Here is a 19161-nt window from a genome sequence, read left to right as displayed (position 1 = left end):
AGCATAAGCACTTTAAGTGCCATTGTAATCGCTGAAATTTGCTGGATAACCATAGTAAAGTATGTTCTAAAATAATAATTTAAAAACCTACAAGAAATTCACACTATTTACAGTAAAAATATTATTTGTGTTGTTATTGTAAATATTGTTACTCTGATACTGTTATAGATGTGTTATGGCACAAAGAAAATTCTAATTATGTTGGTGCCACCTAGAACCGGAATATTCAGCATCATCTCGAAAAGGAAGAAAAGAGATAATATTTTTTAAGGGGGTAAAGAAAGACAAACTGTAAAATAAAGATAACAATAAATTATGAAATAATATTAAAAATCTCACTGTTGCCAGTTTGGCTAAATGGTTAGAGTGTTGGCCAATGGACCAAAAAGTCTTGGGTTTGATTCCAGCTGAAGGGCTCATACCTTCCTTGCAGGTTTGACTGCCGGCCCTAGTTAAAGGTGCAGGTGGGAGGCAACCAATTGATGTGTATCACTCACATGTTTGATGTTCTCTCTCTCTCCCCCTCCTCCCTCCTTTTCTCTCTCTCTAAAAATCAATAAAAGAAAAAATCTGAACAAAACAACCGGTTTAAGAAACTTTTTGTCAATTTCAACTTTTGAGATAATGGTACTGTTATTATGTTGAGCAGATTCCTAACATTTAGGTATACATACTGAGATATTTACAGCAAAATTTATTATGGACAAGATATGCTTCATGATATTCTGGAACATTAGAACACCCAACATATAGTGATATAACTGATTCAATATAAAATAAAATTGATCTTATATAATGTCTGTTACATGTGACCTAACAAAGACTTTTTCATATCTACAAAAAGATCTCTATGGATAAAATTCAAAAATAAATATACTCATATATAGGAAGATTCAATATTATAAATATACTAGAGGCTCAGCGCATGGATTTGTGCACAGGTGGTGTCCCTTGGCCTGGCCTACAGGGATCGGGCCAAAACGGCAATCCAACATCCCCCAAGGGGTCTCAGAGTGCGAGAGCGCACTCTGCAAAGTTGCTGTCTCTCAGCAGCTCCTGTATTGAGCATCTGCCCCCTTGGTGGTCAGTGCATGTCATAGCTACTGGCCCGTCAGCCAGTTGGAGGGTCACTTAGGCTTTTATAATATATAGATCTTCAAGTTAATTAAAACTTAATGTGTTTATAATAATATTCTATTATTTATGGAACTTGTGTTGTAATTCCTAAAATTCATAGGGAATATCACTGAAATAGGGACAACTGCACAATTTTACAACAAAACATAATAGGAATTTTAAATATATACATATATTTTATAATATATATATATATATAGATATATATATATATATTTATTGATTTCAGAGAGAAAGGGAGAGGGAGAAAGAGATAGAAACATCAATGATGAGAGAGAATCATTGATTGGCTGCCTCCTACACACCCCACACTGGGGACTGAGCACACAATCTAGCATGTCTTCTGACTGGGAATCAAACCGCAGCCTCCTGGTTCATAGGTCGATGCTCAACCACTGAGCCATGCCAACTGGGCTGATTTTTAATAAGATTTATTTTTAGCTATTTTTATTAAAATAGTATTTACTCATAATAGATAGTACAGAGTGGAAATTCCAGAACATGAATATATAAAATACTAGAGGCCCAGTGCACAAAATTCGTGCACAGGAGAGTGTCCCTCAGCCCAGCCTGCACCCTCTCCAATCTGGGACCCCTTGGGGGATGTCCGACTGCCAGTTTAGGCCCAATCTCTGGCATTCAGACATCCCTCTCAAAATCCGGGACTGCTGACTCCTAACCACTAGCCTGCCTGCCTGATTGCCCCTAACCACTTCTGCCTGCCGGCCTGATTGCCCCCAACTGCCCTCCCCTGCTGGCCTGATCATCCACAACTGCCCTCCCCTGCAGGCCATCTTGTGGTGGCCATCTTGTGAGGGAGTGAGGGTGGCCATCTTGTGATGATGTGGGGGCGGCCATCTTGTAATGACATGAGAGCATCACACGAGGGCGCGGGGGCCATATAGGCTTTTATTAGTATAGATTAGTGAATTCATATATAAATAAGGGTAATACATTAAAGCTCTAATTAGAGGGTAAAAACACATTTTAGCATAAAAAAGTATTTGCATTTTTGTTTTTGTTGTTGTTTGCTTGCTACTTGCTGGTTAGTTTGTTTAGCATTGGAATGTTTGGGGAATTTTCAGACCAATTCAGTGAAAGTGATGCATTTCTTAATGCAACCTCTAATAGATGTGGTAATTCACATACTTGCTTCATCCTCAGGAGAATGTATGAGATAGTTCAAGAACAGAATGATTTATTTAGACTCAGGACTATTGAATCTTAGATTCTCTTTTCTCCTTCAGAGGCATTAATCTCTTTGTTCTTTTGCCGCTGCTGTGATTGGTGCCCAGTCCAAGGAAGTGCTGACCTGTTGCAGGCCTACAAACTCCTCGGGAGTAACCTAGGAAGAGATAGCACAAACTTTAAAAATACATCCTCTCTCTAAGGGTTAGCATAAAGGATAAAATAACTTTCTTTCAATGCTAATTGCTTTAACCAGTGTGGGAATCTGAAAGAAATTTTGAGTCAAATATCAATGATTAATAAAAGTTCTGCATTTTTGAGTGAGTCCTCTGTTCTGTTCCTCCCCACATGACAGGCATCACTCTCAAGTTTACCAAGGGGAGGCTGATGCTAGTGAAGTTATCAAATGCCTGAGCTCACACATGTAATTATAAAAACTGGGATTGGATTGTAAGTGTCACTGTCTTCAACACCTATACTATTTATCCAGAAATAAAAATTCATGAAGAAAGGTTATTTTCCTCCAAGAAGGAACTTTGTGCTTGGAAGCACCTCAGTTCACAGAATGGGAAGTCCTTTCTTTCTGCTAATTAAGTCTATATTCACACCCAGTAGGGGATGCGGACACCTATAAGCACAAATTTGGAAACAAATGATTCACTCTTGGTAAGAAATATTAAAGACATTTTATTGTTATGGATTGGTTTCATCACATCATTTAGGACTCAGAAAAACATTGAGTCAACAGTTAGGCCCCTTGATGCAAAAATGAAACCTGTACCATCCTGCAGGTAAAGCATTTATTATATGAACAAAGTGATACATTTCACCAACCTTTCACATAACAACTCCAGACATTTTGTTTTATATCTGTACATTACTCTGAAGGGTAGTTAGAGGTATCAATCCACACGTATAAAAGAGTTTTGATAGAATAAATATTATAGGATAGATTATGTAAATAGTTTCCTTTTAATGTGGAAATACAAAGGTAATTTCAGATAAATGGAAAATTGGGCAAGAAGACAAATTCCCTCCTTGTATATTAATCTGGGAATACCTTACATAGCATGAAAATAAAAACGGAAAACTATGCTACTGCCAGCAATAAGCAAAGGAGGACCCCCAAATCCTATAAACTTCTGCTGCTTTAAGATAAAGATATTGTCAGATTGAAGGAAAAGTTAACACATTTGGTCACTTACCTTATGTAAAGATCTGATGACGTTTTAAGTAGAAGAGAATCTCAGAAAAACACAGGAACTTTTGCTGTGACTGAATGGGTCAGATGTGGGACAATCAGGTAAATGTTGGGATTGCATGAATATTTTTGAAAAGTCCCTTAGGTGATAAACTATATTCTTTCTGCCCTAGCCTGTGTGCCTCGAAGATTAGAGTGTTGGTCTGCCCACCTTAGTGTCATGGGTTCAATTCCCAATTGAGGGCACTACCTGGGTTCCGGGTTACACCAGGTTCTGTGAGGGAGGCAACCAAGCAATGTTTCTCTCTCTCTCTTCTCTCTCTCTCGCTCTCTCTCTCTCTCTCCCTCTCTTTCTCTAAAAATAAATGGAAAATATATTCTTGGGTGATGATCTATATCTATATCTATGTCTATATCTATATCATCTATAACTAAATATCTATAACTCTATATCTCTACCTATGTACCCTTTCATCTTATACTTGACACAAACATGAAAAATTTTATTTATTTATTTTTAAAATAACAATTCTACTTGCTGGCTTTCCTATCAAACAAAAAAGGAATACTCTTTAACAGAGAGGAGAATCTTGAAAACTATGAAAAGAAAGGACATTTGAAGTATGAGGGAGCCCATTTGATCTCCCAAAAGAGACAAGTACAGATTTTCTCTCTGAAGAAAATACATAGCAAACTTATCTCTCATAAGGAAATCTGCAACAGATTAAATCAAGGAACAAATATGTAGAGGGAGTGAGGTCACTTTAAACATTTTGGCAGAAATTCCCCCAATAGAACACAAAATATTCTGAAAAATAGCAATAAAGACAAACTGAAGAGAAGTGAGAGAAAGTTAACAATATAAAAAAGGATAAATGATATTATGATACAGAAGTGAAATAATATACATATGCAAGTCAAAGTAGATTTCAAACAATGAACTGAACATTAAGAATATAAAAATTCTTAGCAATACATTACCTTCTTCTAGTTTGATTCCATGTGGTCAGATAATATAGGCTATAAGATTTCAGTTATTAAAAATATGTTTAAACTTTATGACACAATGTATGGTTGATCTTGACAAGGCAAATGTACCATATGCACTTTATAAAAATGTGTGTTCTGTAGCTGTTGAGTGTGTGTTCTATAAAAGTCAGTTACAGAAAATGCAAACACATCTCACACAAAAGTGTATGCATAAATATTCATAGCAGCTGTGCTCCTTATAGCCAAAAGGTGAAAACCCAGATTCCCATCGATTGATAATGGATAAATTAAAGATGACCCATCCATACAGTAAGAGAGTATTCAAAAATTTAACAAAAGAAGAAAATACTGATGCATTCTACAACATGCGTGAACCTTGGAAACATTATGCTAAGTGAGAGAAGCCAGTCACAAAATGTCATGGACTGTACAATTTTATTTAAATGAAATGTCCAAAATAAGCAAATTTGCAGAGACAGAAAGTAGGTTGGCAGTTGCCTAGTGGGGTGGGTTTAAGGAATAGAAATTGACTGAAAATGACTTGGAGCTTCTCTCTGAGATGACAAAAATGTTCTACAATGAGATTGTAGCAATGTTTACACAACTCTGGATCCAGTTAAGATCATTGAATTGTACATATTGAATGAATGAAGAGTATGGTATGTAAATCATATCTCAATAAAGCTGTTAAAAAGCCACTTAGGTGAAAATAGTTGATACTTTTACTCAAATATTGCATAAGCTTAATGCCATCTTACCTGTATTTTTCTGTGATTTATCAAGGAGTGTTAGCAGCTCCAACTATGTTTTAGGATTTGCCTTCAGTTTTGCTAGTTGTTTCATATACTTTGATGCTCATTTAAAAATATATAATGCCTATGAAATATATAATATGCAATACAATATAAATGCATGTACATTTATATTAGTTTAATAAAACGAGGGGTTAAAACTCCACATACTTTAAGTAGTCAACAAGTATGCATTTGATATGAATATATAAAAGGACACATAAAATATCTTAACAGCCCGGCTGGCATGGCTCAGTGATTGAGCATTGACCTATGAACCAGGAGGTCAAGGCATATGCCTGGGTTGCGGGCTCGATACCCAGTGTGGGGCATGCAGGAGGCAGCCGATCAATGATTCTCTCTCATCATTGATGTTTATATCTTTCTCTCCCTCTCCCTTCCTCTCTGAAATCAATAAAATATTTTTCAAAGAAGATATACCTTAACAGAGTTTAGATAAATGTATGATTTATAATTTTCATGTATTCCTGTGTTTTTCATTTAGAAAAAAATAAGAATGTTTTAATCATGTTTTAAAACTGTCAAATTAACATAATTTTACATTCGGGCACCCATATGCATATTCTTTTTTTTTAACTTATAGAAAAAATAATATTAATAAATAAACTAGCAAACATTGGCTGAGGAATCACATATTCCTTCTTTTCTCAAAATTCCCTGAGTATTCCCTCTGCACCTGGCTGTGTTCTAGGTGACAGGAAGACAGAGGAATAAATCCCTCTCTGGTAGCTTACATTCTACTGAGGGAGGCCAGGAACCAGGCGATACCCCTGGTGTGAGAGAGGGATACCTGCTGGGAAGAAAAACAAGGCAGGGTAAGGGAGCAGAGAGGAGCGGAGGGGCTCTGAATGGTCAGGTAAGGCCCTAAGGCCTCTCAGAGAGGACATCACATTTGAACAGAGATTTGAATGAAGTTTGGGAGCAAGCCATGCACAGATGCAGAAAAGTATCAGGGATGGGAAAGCAAGTGTAAAGGCTCAGATGCTTCCTGAGTTGCTGGAACTCTCACAGAGGCTAGAATGGCTAAAGCCAAGCGGGCTGGGTATGGTAGTTGATGAGTGGTCAAATCAGCCAGTGGACAGCATCGTGAAAAGCTTGGCTTTTTATTTTGAGCAGGGGAGTAGCGTGATGTAATTAAAAGACAGAGGTTTAGATTCTGCTCCCAGACTGCAATGATATTTAATTAAGGTTTACAGTATATCTAATTGTGCTATAAAAATCCTTGTGATTTGACCTGATTGTTTTCCTGTTGTTTGACCATGTTTAGTTACCTTGTTGATTCCTGAGTTCAAATGTGATCTCTGCCAATTCCCACATTTAAAAAATAAATAAATTATTTGTATTGTTTTCAGAGAGGGAGAGGGGGAGAGAGATAGAAATATCAACGATGAGAGAGAATCGTTGATCTGCTGCCTCCTGCACACCCTACAGTAGGGATCAAGCCCACAACCTGGGTATGTGCCCTTGACTGGAATCGAACCTGAGATCCTTCAATCCTCGGGCCGATGCTCTATCCACTGAGCCAAACCAGCTAGGGCCAATTCCTACATTGTTAACTTTGGGCATGTTCCTTTTCCTTTTTTTCTGTCTTTTATTTTCTTTCTTTCGTTTTTTTTTTTTTTTTTTTTTTAAATCTTTACTGTTGAAAGTATTACAGATGTCCCCTTTTCCCCTCCTCTCATTGGTCCTCTCCACCCGGCTCCTACCCCCTACCCTGGCCTTCACCCACTATTGCCTGTGTCCATGAGTTATGCATATATGCATATAAGTTCTATTCTTATAGGGAACTGAGCATTCCATTTCATTGTGAAGTTTCAAGTCCTCTTGTCATAATCTTCATGTTAAAAATTAACTATTTTAATCAACAACATAGTTTTAAAAGGTATAAGGAGCCATAATAATCAGACAAAAAGAAGATATAAAAGTCATCCAAATTGGAAAAGAAGAAGTAAAACTGTCATTATTTGCAGATGACATGATACTGTACATAGAAAATCCCAAAGACTCCATAAAAAAAAACTACTAGACTTAATAAATGAATTTGGCAGTGTAACAGGATACAAAATTAACACCCAGAAATCTCTGGCTTTTTTTATACACCAACAATGAATTCACAGAAAGAGAAACTAAAAAAACAATCCCATTTACCGTTGCACCAAAAAAATTAAGATACCTAGGAACAAACGTAACTGAGGAAGTAAAAGACCTGTACTCAGAAAACTACAGGACATTGAAAAAAGAGATAGAGGAAGACATAAACAAATGGAAGGACATACCGTATTCAGGGATTGGTAGAAACAACATCATTAAAATGTCCATACTACCCAAAGCAATTTATAGATTTAATGCACTCCCCATTAAAATACCAACAGCATATTTCACAGACCTAGAACAAACTCTCCAAAAATTTATCTGGAATAAAAAAAGATCCCAAATAGCCACAGCAATCCTGAGAAAGAAGACCAAAGTTGGAGGGATCACAATACCAGGTATCAAGCTATATTACAAAGCCACGGTCCTCAAAACTGCCTGGTACTGGCACAAGAACAGACATATATATCCATGGAACAGAACAGAGAACCCAGAAATAGACCCAAACCATTATGCTCAATTAATATTTGACAAAGGAGGCAAGAGCATAAAATGGAGTCAAGACGGACTCTTCAATAAATGGTGCTGGGAAATTTGGACAAATATATGCAAAAAAAGAGTAAACTAGAACACCAACTTACATCATACACAAAAACAAACTAAAAATGGTTAAATGACTTAAATGTAAGATGGGAAACTATAAAAATCTTAGAAGAATCCATAGGCAGCAAAATATGAGACATATGTTGTAACAATATCTTTACCGATACATCTCCTAGGGCAATGGAAACTAAGGAGAAAATAAACAAAGGGGACTACATCAAAATAAAAAGCTTCTGCACAGAAAAAGAAACCATCAACAAAACAACAAGAAAGCCCATTGCATGGGAGAACATATTTGCTAATGCTATTTCAGATAAGTGTTTAATCTCCAGAATTTACAAGAAATCCTACAACTTAACAAAAGGAAGATAAACAATCTAAAAAAAGGGGGGGCAAAGGACCTAAATAGACACTTTTCGAAAGAGGACATATAGAAAGCCAAGAGACATATGAAAATGTGCTCAAAGTCACTAATCATCCCAGAGATGCAAATTCAAAATGACAACAAAGTACCATCTCACACCTGTCAGAATGGCTATCATCAACAAATCAACAAAGGACAAGCGCTGATGAGGATGCGGAGAAAAAGGAATCCTCTTGCACTGCTGGTAAGAATGCAGACTGGCGCAGCCACTGTGGAAAACAGTATGGAGTTTCCTAAAAAGATTAAAAATGGAACTCCCATTTGACCCAGTGATCCCACTTCTAGGACTATAATCCCAAGAAACCAGAACCAGAAAGGATATGTGCACCCCTATGTTCATAGCAGCACAATTTACAATAGCTAAGATTTGGAAACAGCCTAAGTGCCCATCAGCAGATGAGTGGATCAGAAAACTGTGGTACATCTACACAATGGAATACTACGCTGCTATAAAAATGAAGGAACTCCTACCATTTGCAACAGCATGGATGGACCTGGAGAGCATTATGCTAATCGAAATAAGCCAGTCGGAGAAAGATATATATCACATGATCTCACTCATTTGTGGGATATAATGATCAACATAAGCTGATGAACAAAAATGGATCCAGAGACAAGGTGGCACTGAGCAGACCATACAACCTCGGGGAGAAGGCAGGGGAGGGAAGGAGTTAGAGATCAACCAAAGGACATGTATGCATGCATACTAGCATGACCAATGGACACAGACACTGGGGTGGTGGGGGCTTGTCCTTGGGGGTTGGAGTGGCAGGGGGGGTGTCAATCAGGAATAAAGGAGACATGTAATACTTTAAACAATAAAAAAAGTATAAGGAAAGAACAGTAAATAGATTTCAGATAAAGAAGAATAAATTTAACTCTATTATTCCTTGTATAAATACCATTTCACAAACATCTTTTGATTTTGACATATTTTCTTTATCTGATTTATTACTTTTTAATCTATAATTTTATTCCTATAATGTAGATTTTTACCATCAATACTATTTTTAATCATTCCCCTATGTTATCAATTATTATATTTTATGTTAACTGTATTTTTAAGTGCTAGAAGCTATCATACATTTTATGTTATATATTTTTGCTATTTAATAATCATATAATGGACACTTTTCCTTATCAGAACAACTGTTATCTGTACTTCTTTTTTAGCTTAGAATTGTTTTCCTTTTCCTATATTTCTTGGTGAACAATGGCACATATCTAACAGTCCACAGTGGTTTATTATGAAAGTGTCTACACTGAATGGGACTGCAATGGGTTGAACTATGCTTGTACATCAAACAAACAAAATTTTCTTAGATATTCATAAAATTCCAAAAGATATGATTTACAAGGTGAATTATAATAATGGAATAATTTATTCTAAGCACTATATTCTCAATAGTTATAAACATGTTCCAGGAGTTGAGGAAAAAACAACTTACGACAATGAATAGAAAAGCAATGATTGGTTTGGTGACTTTAAATACATTTAACTCTGATTTTAATGTACTTATATTTGCTAATGAAAATGTTATTTCTGATTCTAACAAAAATCATTTCAGTTTCTCTTAAATATAAATGACTAAACTTTTTACACCAATGTGTTTTAAAAGTATTTTTACATTCTTCCCCATTTTTAAATCACACTTAAAAATTTAGTGTCTTACAACTTGTTAATCATTCTTCTGCATGCTTATATAATACTAGAGGCCCCGTGTAGTGTACGGATTCATGCACATTGAAAGAAAATTAATTCGACTGAGCCAGACAGGCCAGACACGCCCTGCAGCCAACCTTCCGCAGTCCCTCCTCAGCCAGCTGCACCTGGGGTGGCACGGGGGCTCAAAGGGTATCTGCAGAGTGAGCAGGATCCCTCTGGCAGGTGGGGTCTCTCGGCCTGACCTGCAGGGATCAGGCCAGAAACTGGCAGTCTGACATCCCCCAAGGGGTCCCGGAGTGCGAAAGGGCACTCTGCAAAGTTGCTGTCGCTCAGCAGCTCCTGTGTTGAGCATCTGCCCCCTGGTGGTCATTGTATATCATAGCTACCAGTCAGACGGTCAGATAGTCAGATGGTCACATAGGCTTCTATGTATATAGATTAGTAGAATTATTCTACTATAATTCATTGAAGTTTCTTCATGGTTTTTCAGAATTGCATCAATGCTGTTTATTGTCTAATTTTCAGTACCCCGAAATGTGTGTCACCTAGGTAGTGATTTTTGTAACCTTAACTGTTTCAAGCATTTATATCACCTTTACCTTCATCACTGTGCAGCTTGTACATTCAAATGACAATACTGATTGCTGCATCCTTTAAAAAAACAGCTCTTGTTAAGTATCTGTCTTAAAAGCAGGTCAACAGCTTGGCAATTTTGATGTTCTTAGAGATTTCATATGCTCTTTATTTATTGATGGACTTGGAACCTTACATTCTGCATTACTTTTATGTTTGATATATTTGAAAAACTTTTTTCTTATTCCCCTGTTTTATCTGTCAGCATTTTGTTTCTTTTGGTCCAGTTTGCTATAGTTTTCACCAATAGACTAAACTTCATGCTTACAAAGTCACTCGCCTATTTGAATTTAGAGACCATTGTGTTTTATTTTGTGGTTTCACAAGCTTCTAGAACCCTAGCCAAAATCACAGATTCAAGTAGCATGTAACTATTCAAAGGAAGAAGTAAATAAATGGTGTAAATTTTTAGAATAAAATAAAACACAAATGGATTGTATTTATTGAAGAATTTCAGAACATTTAAATTTATCTAAATGTCATCATGTTATCTTTCAAATGTTATGTCATCAGATAAACCAATTATTCCTAATATTTTTCTTTTGCATTTTAGTCAATGCCTTTATACAGATAATTGATGATGCATATATTTCTCATAACAATTAAGCATTTTAAAATGTGTATGATCTTGAAGCTTTGTTCCATGTTAACTTTTCTAATCAATATATGGTAAATATTTTTATTTTAATATAATATGTTTATTGGCATTAAACTAGCTAAGCATAATGTTTCTTTAAGCTAATAGGTTTCTCTTATGCTATTAACTAAGTCTCTTCTTAAGTTTACAATTTCTCTAATGTTCCATGCAGAATTCTTACTCTTTGAAGCTCATGTCAAATACCACTTCACTCCAAATTTATTCTACTATAATTCAGTCAGAAAGTTTACTCATTTATTAATTGCATGGCATTTATTTCATCAATTTTTATCCATCACAGACTGTTGTATTAAAATTTCTTTGGATAGTCTATTGATATTCTGATTGCATATAATTTCTTATACCATAATTTACCTATAGTTGTAATTTTCAGAGGAACTAATACAGTATCAAGGATATAGACCAGAATATCTGGATGATTAATAAATTGAAAATCATATTGAGTTTTGCAAAGGACATCAAACAAATTTTGGGCCTCTTACACACTAATGATTTCTACTTCTATAGAATAATCCAAAGAAATTGCTAACTCTGATATGTAATGTATTTAAGATGCTGAGATTTATAGATATTTTTGAGGAGGTGTTGTTTCTTTACTGCATATTCTCTAACATGGAAAGATGCATAATTAGCCTTTCCAAAGCACACAGTAACAGACGCTTTCATTGAAGTTGCTGGTTCCATCTTGGGAAAGAATAAGGGAAGTGGCAGCATTCTGGAAAAGCTAGGCTGCAGTGGTTGATTCTCTAAGGTGGCCGTATTTTGTGTCAGATTAGAACACTCATCTGTTAGACATCAAGACTGTTTTCAACCAGATGTGTGACATCACAGCCATGTGTAGTTTAATCATGTTGTCAGTCGAAGAGAAGATCTCATTAATAGGGAGGAACTGTTGGCTTTATGTATAATGAAATGTGACATTGACAGCTGAACTGCTCTTTCAAACAACTCATTCATTCCTACTTCTTAAATTTGCTGTAAAGAAGAAAATCCCAACCTTAGTGACTCAGAAAATCATTCTTCCAATTCCCTGCACTTCTTTTGCCATTGTCATTGCACATTTCCAGTTATAATAATGTACTTTTATCTGTGCCCTGTATTCTCATATAAAAAATTTTAACAATGCAATTTCATCATTTTCAATTTTTGAATGTTCACTCTTAGGAGGAGACAGGAAGGACAAGGGGAAAAAAAGAAGTAGAAAGAAATGCAAGAGGAATTAGCAATCAGTCACAATTCTGTTAACTTAAAACTTTCACCAAGGAGAATATTGACATTTATCATTGACTAACAAAGTGTCTTGAAAGTGCTTTAAACAATTTATGCAATATAATTTTCCAAAATTCTTCAAGGTTATTATTTCACCATTTTATAAATAAAAATATCTGAGAAGTTTAATAAATTTCTCAATAATACAAACATGAAAATGGTGCACAGGAAATTCAGAGTTCTTTAGAGGTTTTGCTACTCCATCATCCTGTTTCCAAACTAGAAAAATCATGTTCCACACTGAACCCGACCCATATTTTTTTTAAATATGTTTTTATTGATTTTTAGGGAGAGAGGAAAAGAGAGAAAGAGATAGAGACATCGATGACCTGACCAGGAATTGAACCAGTGACCTCTTGGGGTCGATGCTCAACCACTAAGCAACACTGGCCAGGCCAGACTCCCTATTTCTTAAAATATATCATGGGAAGAGAGTCTGGAGGAAGATGATGGAAAGTCCTTGAAAGGTTTTAGTTACTGGCATGATGATTAATTTAACTGACAGTTTAGAGAAGGTACCTGCTCATTTGTACCTTTTCCCAGATGTGATACGCAAAAATGTCCTGACTCTGCATTTAATACAAGTTCCATGTGCAAATGCAAAATAATGAGAACAATTAATAACATCTTATTCGTTATTTTAATGAAGGTGATAGCATACATCAGAGTATTTTGGTTTGAATTGTGATGGGATACCACTTTTAAGGTGTATGTCAGATTTAAGGCCCTACCTGGTTTGGCTCAGTGGATAGAGCATCGGCCTGTGGACTGACAGATCCGGGGTTCGATTCCAATCAAGGGTACATGCCCAGGTTGCTGGCTTGATCCCCAGTAGGGGTCGTGCAGGAGGCAGCCGATACATGATTCTCTCTCATCATTGATGCTTCTCTTTCTCTCTCCCTCTTCCTTCCTCTCTGAAATCAATAAAAATATTTTTTTAAATGTAGATGCATAAAGGTGTTCATTTGAATTTAAATGTCTAACTTTATTCACAAACTCCTTTACAAATAACAAATGTACTTTAAAGATGAAAATGTCTGTCCTCTCTATCAAAAAATGGAAGATGAAAATGAATGTTATCAATAGCCAGTAAATTCAAATAAGATTGCTTTGAAAGAAGTACTGAGAAGCTGATAATATGAAATGTGTAAAGGAAAACCCGCCTGGAGATTGTGTGGACAGAATATCTTGGGGAAAAAAGACAAAACTAAACCAAACAGAAACAAACAAATATAAAGCAACCAAGCTCAGAACAGAAGGTGCCAACCCCAAATGGCAGTATCATTGTGAAGTAGCTGGGCAACTTGTCAGCCAAATGCAGTGCAATGGAAGTGGGTGTGCAAGGGGAGACACGGCAGCAGAGGGTTCCATGGGAACTGCTGTGAGAGTCAGAGGAGGCGAGATGGTCCCACCATGGCTAGCTTTCTACAACTAGCATGCACCGCAACCACTCTGGAACCAACTTCCCTGCGACCGGCTTGCTTGGCCACCCATTGCATTGCCTCCTAGACAACTGAACTCCAGTACAGAAAATGAAATGGCTAAAACATAAATATCTGCCTTTTCTCTTGATTTAGACTAAAACACATGAATAAGAAACCTCATCAGTCTGAAAAGCAATTTATAAACTCATCAATAACTATATAATAAGGTTCATTAATCTAAAAGGACATTTCTGAAAATTCAGTGGTAACAACCTTCAATAAAGCAGGCTCACTCCCAGAAACAGCAGAAAACTTAAATATCTTTTATGTATTCTGTAAGATAGTAAAGGGGAGGTCCCAATTATATAAAGTGATTATTTTATATCAAATGAAAACTTAAATAAAAGTAATTTTATAAAATAATTTATACTATAAAAGCCATTAAAAACAGGAACTAAAGAAATCAATTTTAAGTTTACTAAAAGCATTCCCAAAATATGCATTTTAAGGCAAAGACATAAGCATGACGAATGTGATATGAGAGCTCTGAGTGACTGATGCCATGGGATCCTGAAGGAGATAAATTCAGAGCCTCCTGAGAAGCACTGAGTGAAGGGTTATGAGAAGAAGCTGTGGAAGTGAAAAACCAAACTTGAGTCTAACAGGATCAAAAGATAGGGTCACTTACAGAGAGAAATTCTTGAAAAGATACACACAGAAAAACAATGGTGAGAGTTTGAAATTTCCACAGCGGAAAAGAAATATCCCAAAAGCTATATATCTAAAACCAAAATAGGTTGATATCTTATTTCGTCTTTAAAAATACGTGAATTGATTAAGAGAGGAAGGGAGGGAGAGAGAGAGAGAGAGAGAGAGAGAGAGAGAGAGAGAGAGAGAGAGAGATCCTTGTGAAAGGGAAAGACATCCTTGTGAAAGGGAAACATCCATCAGCTGCCTCCTGTATGTGCCGCAGCGGGGGATAGAAGCCACACCTAGATACGTGTCTTTACTGGGCATGGAACCCACAGCATTTTGGTGTACCAGGAAATGCTCCAACCAACTAAGTCACCCAGGGAGGGCTCTTTGTTGACATTTGTAATCCTATCAAGAAGATGAGACTAAGGAAGCTGAAGGAGGTAAAGTAGCGTGATAAAGCCATGCATGTCCAAAGAGGCAGGATTCAGGTCTGAGCCAGACTAAGTCTAGAGCTGGAGGAGCTGACCACTGTGCAGTAATACTTCTCCAGGGCCATGGAAAAATGATATCACAAAGTGGTAAATTAAATAATAATATAGTAACCTTTAATAATATAATATTTAAATTAGCATTTTATAATAATGTAAATTATTTTTAATTCCCCTAAATCTATAACTTTAATTAAAAACTAAAAGTTGATATTAAAATGAAACCCATTATATATTTTATAAGCAAAATTCAATCAATAAAAGTATATTGTATCTAAAATAAACCATCTCATACCTATTTAAAATGCAATATAAGTATGTATATTTGAAATTTTCACATATAATATTGTCTATATATGTATACATATATGTACATGCAATATATATGTATGTATATATATCAACATATCCCCTGTCTTAAATCATTGAAGATCTGCATATGAAAATAAAACCTTTTAGAATAAATTGATTATTGATTATTGGGGAATAATATAGGCAAACAGACCTGCTTATATAGTTTTGGAGTTGTAAGTTGGTACAATCTTTCTGAAGGGAAATTTGACAATGAGCAAAGTAATCCCTCCAAATCAATCAAAATATACATGGCAATTTAGTTTAAAATAAAGTGGTCTAAAAATAGTTTTCTATATATGTAGGACATGAAAGTGGTATTTTCAGATCACTGGGGAAAAGAGATATCATTCAATAACCAGTGATGGGAACTATATTAATAAATCAGAATTCCATTCTCTCTGCTTAGAAATACCTTAGTCTCTCAATGATTATAAATAATTCAAACATGCTATTCATGTATATCCTTTTTAGTATATTTTTTAGTACTCTTATGATTCTATTTTTTACATTGAAATTGATTTATCTGAAAAAGGACACAATATTTCAGGGGCTATAAGTTATGATGCAAATAATAAAAATAGCACAGCAAGGCAAAGGAAGTGTGTTCTTGGGGAGCTGTTTTTCTACATGGGATGCTGCTCAGACAAGGCTGAAGGAAGGGAGGGACTGATATCTGAGTGCCTGGTGGCCAAGTAAGCCAACAGTGCAAAGAGCATGAGGTGAAAGCATACCCAACAGGTGTGGCACAAGAAGGAGGCCAGCCAGTGGAAGAAGGTGGGACTAAAGTCAGAAAGACAGTCAAGGACTGGATAACGTAAAGCCTTTAACACATTCTAAGGATTTTAGCTTTTTCAGAGAATGAGATTTTGAACAGAGTAATGACATGATTAGACTTAATGTTTAAAAAATTTCCTACTAGCTATTCTTTGGACAATGAAAAGAGAGGATGTCACAATTGTTCAAATGAGACATGATGACCTAAGGTCATGATAAATGGTTTGGTTCTCCATATATTTGCAAGTTGGGCCCGTGGAATTGGTTGACTGGTCGTGTAGTATGTATAAAAGGGAGGAAACAAGTTTGACTATTGAAGGAACAGGAGAGACTCAATATTATTAATTTCTACAGAGAAGCACCCCCACCACACACACACACACACACACACACACACACACACACCAGAATACAAAAAGTAGTATACATTAAATAACTAATTATAAATATCCAAAATTAATTATGAAATGATGCCATATTTTCAGAAAACAACTCCAAGACCATGTGGATTCCAGCAACAGAGAGGAATCGACAGGACTACTCTAGCCATGAAGACAGAAGAGAAGCAGTCCAGAGATGGAAGACACTGACGTCGCCTTGCCATACTAGCAGTCAGCAGCTGTGTATCACTGCAGGTTGCCCAGGACCAAACCAGAGAGGGTTGGACCTGCATTACCACCATTTGTCCACCATCCAGAACTGAAATGTCATTGCTGACATGTACACATAAGGAGCTGTTTGACATTGAAATTGGGTCTCAAAAGAACTGTTGGCCCAGAAAGAAACTCACTACAGACTGATTAATTTGCCTGTCAGCATAACCATTATTGCTTGTCTCATTTTCGGGTCTTATAAGTGTATTTCTAGTAGCACATGATCTCACTCATCTAGGGGAAATGATAAACAACATAGACTGATGAACAAGAACAGACCCAGAAACAAGGAGGCATCGATCAGACTGTCAGGCCTCAGAGGGAGGGTAGGGGAGGTGGGGATAAAGGGGAGAAATCAACCAAAGGACTTGTGTGCATGCATATGAGCCTAACTAGTGGTTAAGGACAACAGGGGGTGGGGGCATGCGTGGGGAGGGGTGTGGGATGGGAATGGGGGGATGAGGACAAATATGTGATACCTTAATCAATAAAGAAATTTAAACAAACAAACAAATAAAGAAATGATGCCAAATACTTATGCTTCAGGAAAAGTCAAAACCACATGAGTTTGGCAAATATGAAATTCTTTGCTGATCCAAGACTGGCAGAGCTGTGCAGAAGCAAGTGTTCTCACACATTTTGAGCAACAGCTTGTAGTAAAATACTTTCATGGGAATATTGGACAATTCTTCCATGTTTACAATAGCTGTACTCTTTGACCTGTTAATCTCATGACTAGGATTTTGTCTTGAGAATTTATTCATATAATAAGCCAATGGAAATACACAAAGATATTCATTACAGTACCAATTTAGCAGCAAATCATGGACCCAGCCAAAACTGATTTATTAGACAATAATCAGTTAAGTTACACTTACTAAAAAATAAAGTAGTTAAAAACAAAGAGATTAAACCACATGTGCTGAACAAATGTAATAGAAATATTATCTGCAATTAATAAAGTTTACAAAAGATAATTGAATTTATTTAAAAATTTTCTAGAAATATGTATTTAAATAATTATACTATTATTTTCCAGAAAACAATTTACACAAAATTCTTAAAAAGTGTTATTTTGCAGATAATGAACTCAGACATGGAAGGAGAGGAATACTTTCATGTTTTTCTGTTGTGCCTTTACCATTTCAAACTTATAACCACATCCATCTTTCATTTTGTAATGTCAGCTAAATGTGTGTGAATGGCATTCTCACAATCATTTTTGTCATTACATTTGTCAGCATTTAAGAGGCATTTAACTGTTTCATAAACTAAAGGAACAAATATAATATGAAAATGCCTACTCTAGACCAGGAAGTGGGGAGTCAAGCCCCTCAAACACAGTTGGCAAGCATGTAGGTTACCGATAAATTTCTGAGAATGTAATTGACAACATCCTCTAAAACATTAGTACTCATTCTCATTGTCTTCTTGACATAGGCAGGATTCAGTGGAACTCTGAACTCTGGACTCACTCAGACATGAGTATGTATACTGATTAAAATATTTCAAGGCTGTTTAGTCCTCAACCCAAAACCTACATTTTCTCAATCTGTGTTTTCTTATCTGTAGCCTTACAGGGTTATTGTAAGAATGAATGGAATAGTAAATATAAAGTACCCCTAGCACAGTACCTGGCCCAGAGCAATTATTCAATAAATGGTAGCTGTTAATACAATACTTAGAACTGGGGTGGCCTGGAGGCCCAGTGTTTACTCGTTTCTTCCCTTGAAAAATTTCTCTTCTCTAAATACTTAAAATTTCTGAGAATCCAGGTGACTTGCTTCACTTCTGAGGAAGAATCCAGCTAAATAACCAGTTAAAAAGAGTAAAAAAAAAAAAAAATATAAATATATTATAAAACGTGACATTTTGTTTCTTCCTTGCTGGGGAGATTAATCCATTTGCCCACATTGCTGGAATTCCTATTTATATTTATTCAGAAATGGTTTATTCTTAATGCATAATGCATTTTATAACACCAATGTTACTCATCCTGATATTAGCTCTACACTTTTTATGCCTCCAATATTCAGGCAGGGGGCTGAGCTCAGAAATGTAGGTTTACACACGCTCTTGCAAATAAGAAGGAAATTATAG

At 36.0% G+C, this 19161-nt stretch overlaps 1 long non-coding RNA gene across 1 annotated transcript in view; it reads right to left on the bottom strand.

Moving 5' to 3' along the window:
• Positions 1–2318: 2318 nt before the first annotated feature.
• The window catches only part of LOC129152059 (uncharacterized), a 32376-nt gene continuing 15533 nt past the window's right edge, over positions 2319–19161 (bottom strand). The window contains exons 2-3 of the long non-coding RNA XR_008558803.1: positions 5275–5392; positions 2319–2482 (exon numbers count right to left, since the gene is read on the bottom strand). This is a non-coding gene — a long non-coding RNA (uncharacterized LOC129152059). The remainder of the gene's footprint in view (positions 2483–5274; positions 5393–19161) is intronic.

The sequence above is a fragment of the Eptesicus fuscus genome, chromosome 17 (genome assembly GCF_027574615.1).
Source record: "Eptesicus fuscus isolate TK198812 chromosome 17, DD_ASM_mEF_20220401, whole genome shotgun sequence".
NCBI classification, from domain to species: Eukaryota; Metazoa; Chordata; class Mammalia; order Chiroptera; family Vespertilionidae; genus Eptesicus; species Eptesicus fuscus.
Note: the sequence above shows the minus strand (reverse complement) of the source record. Positions and strands in the feature narration are given on the sequence as shown.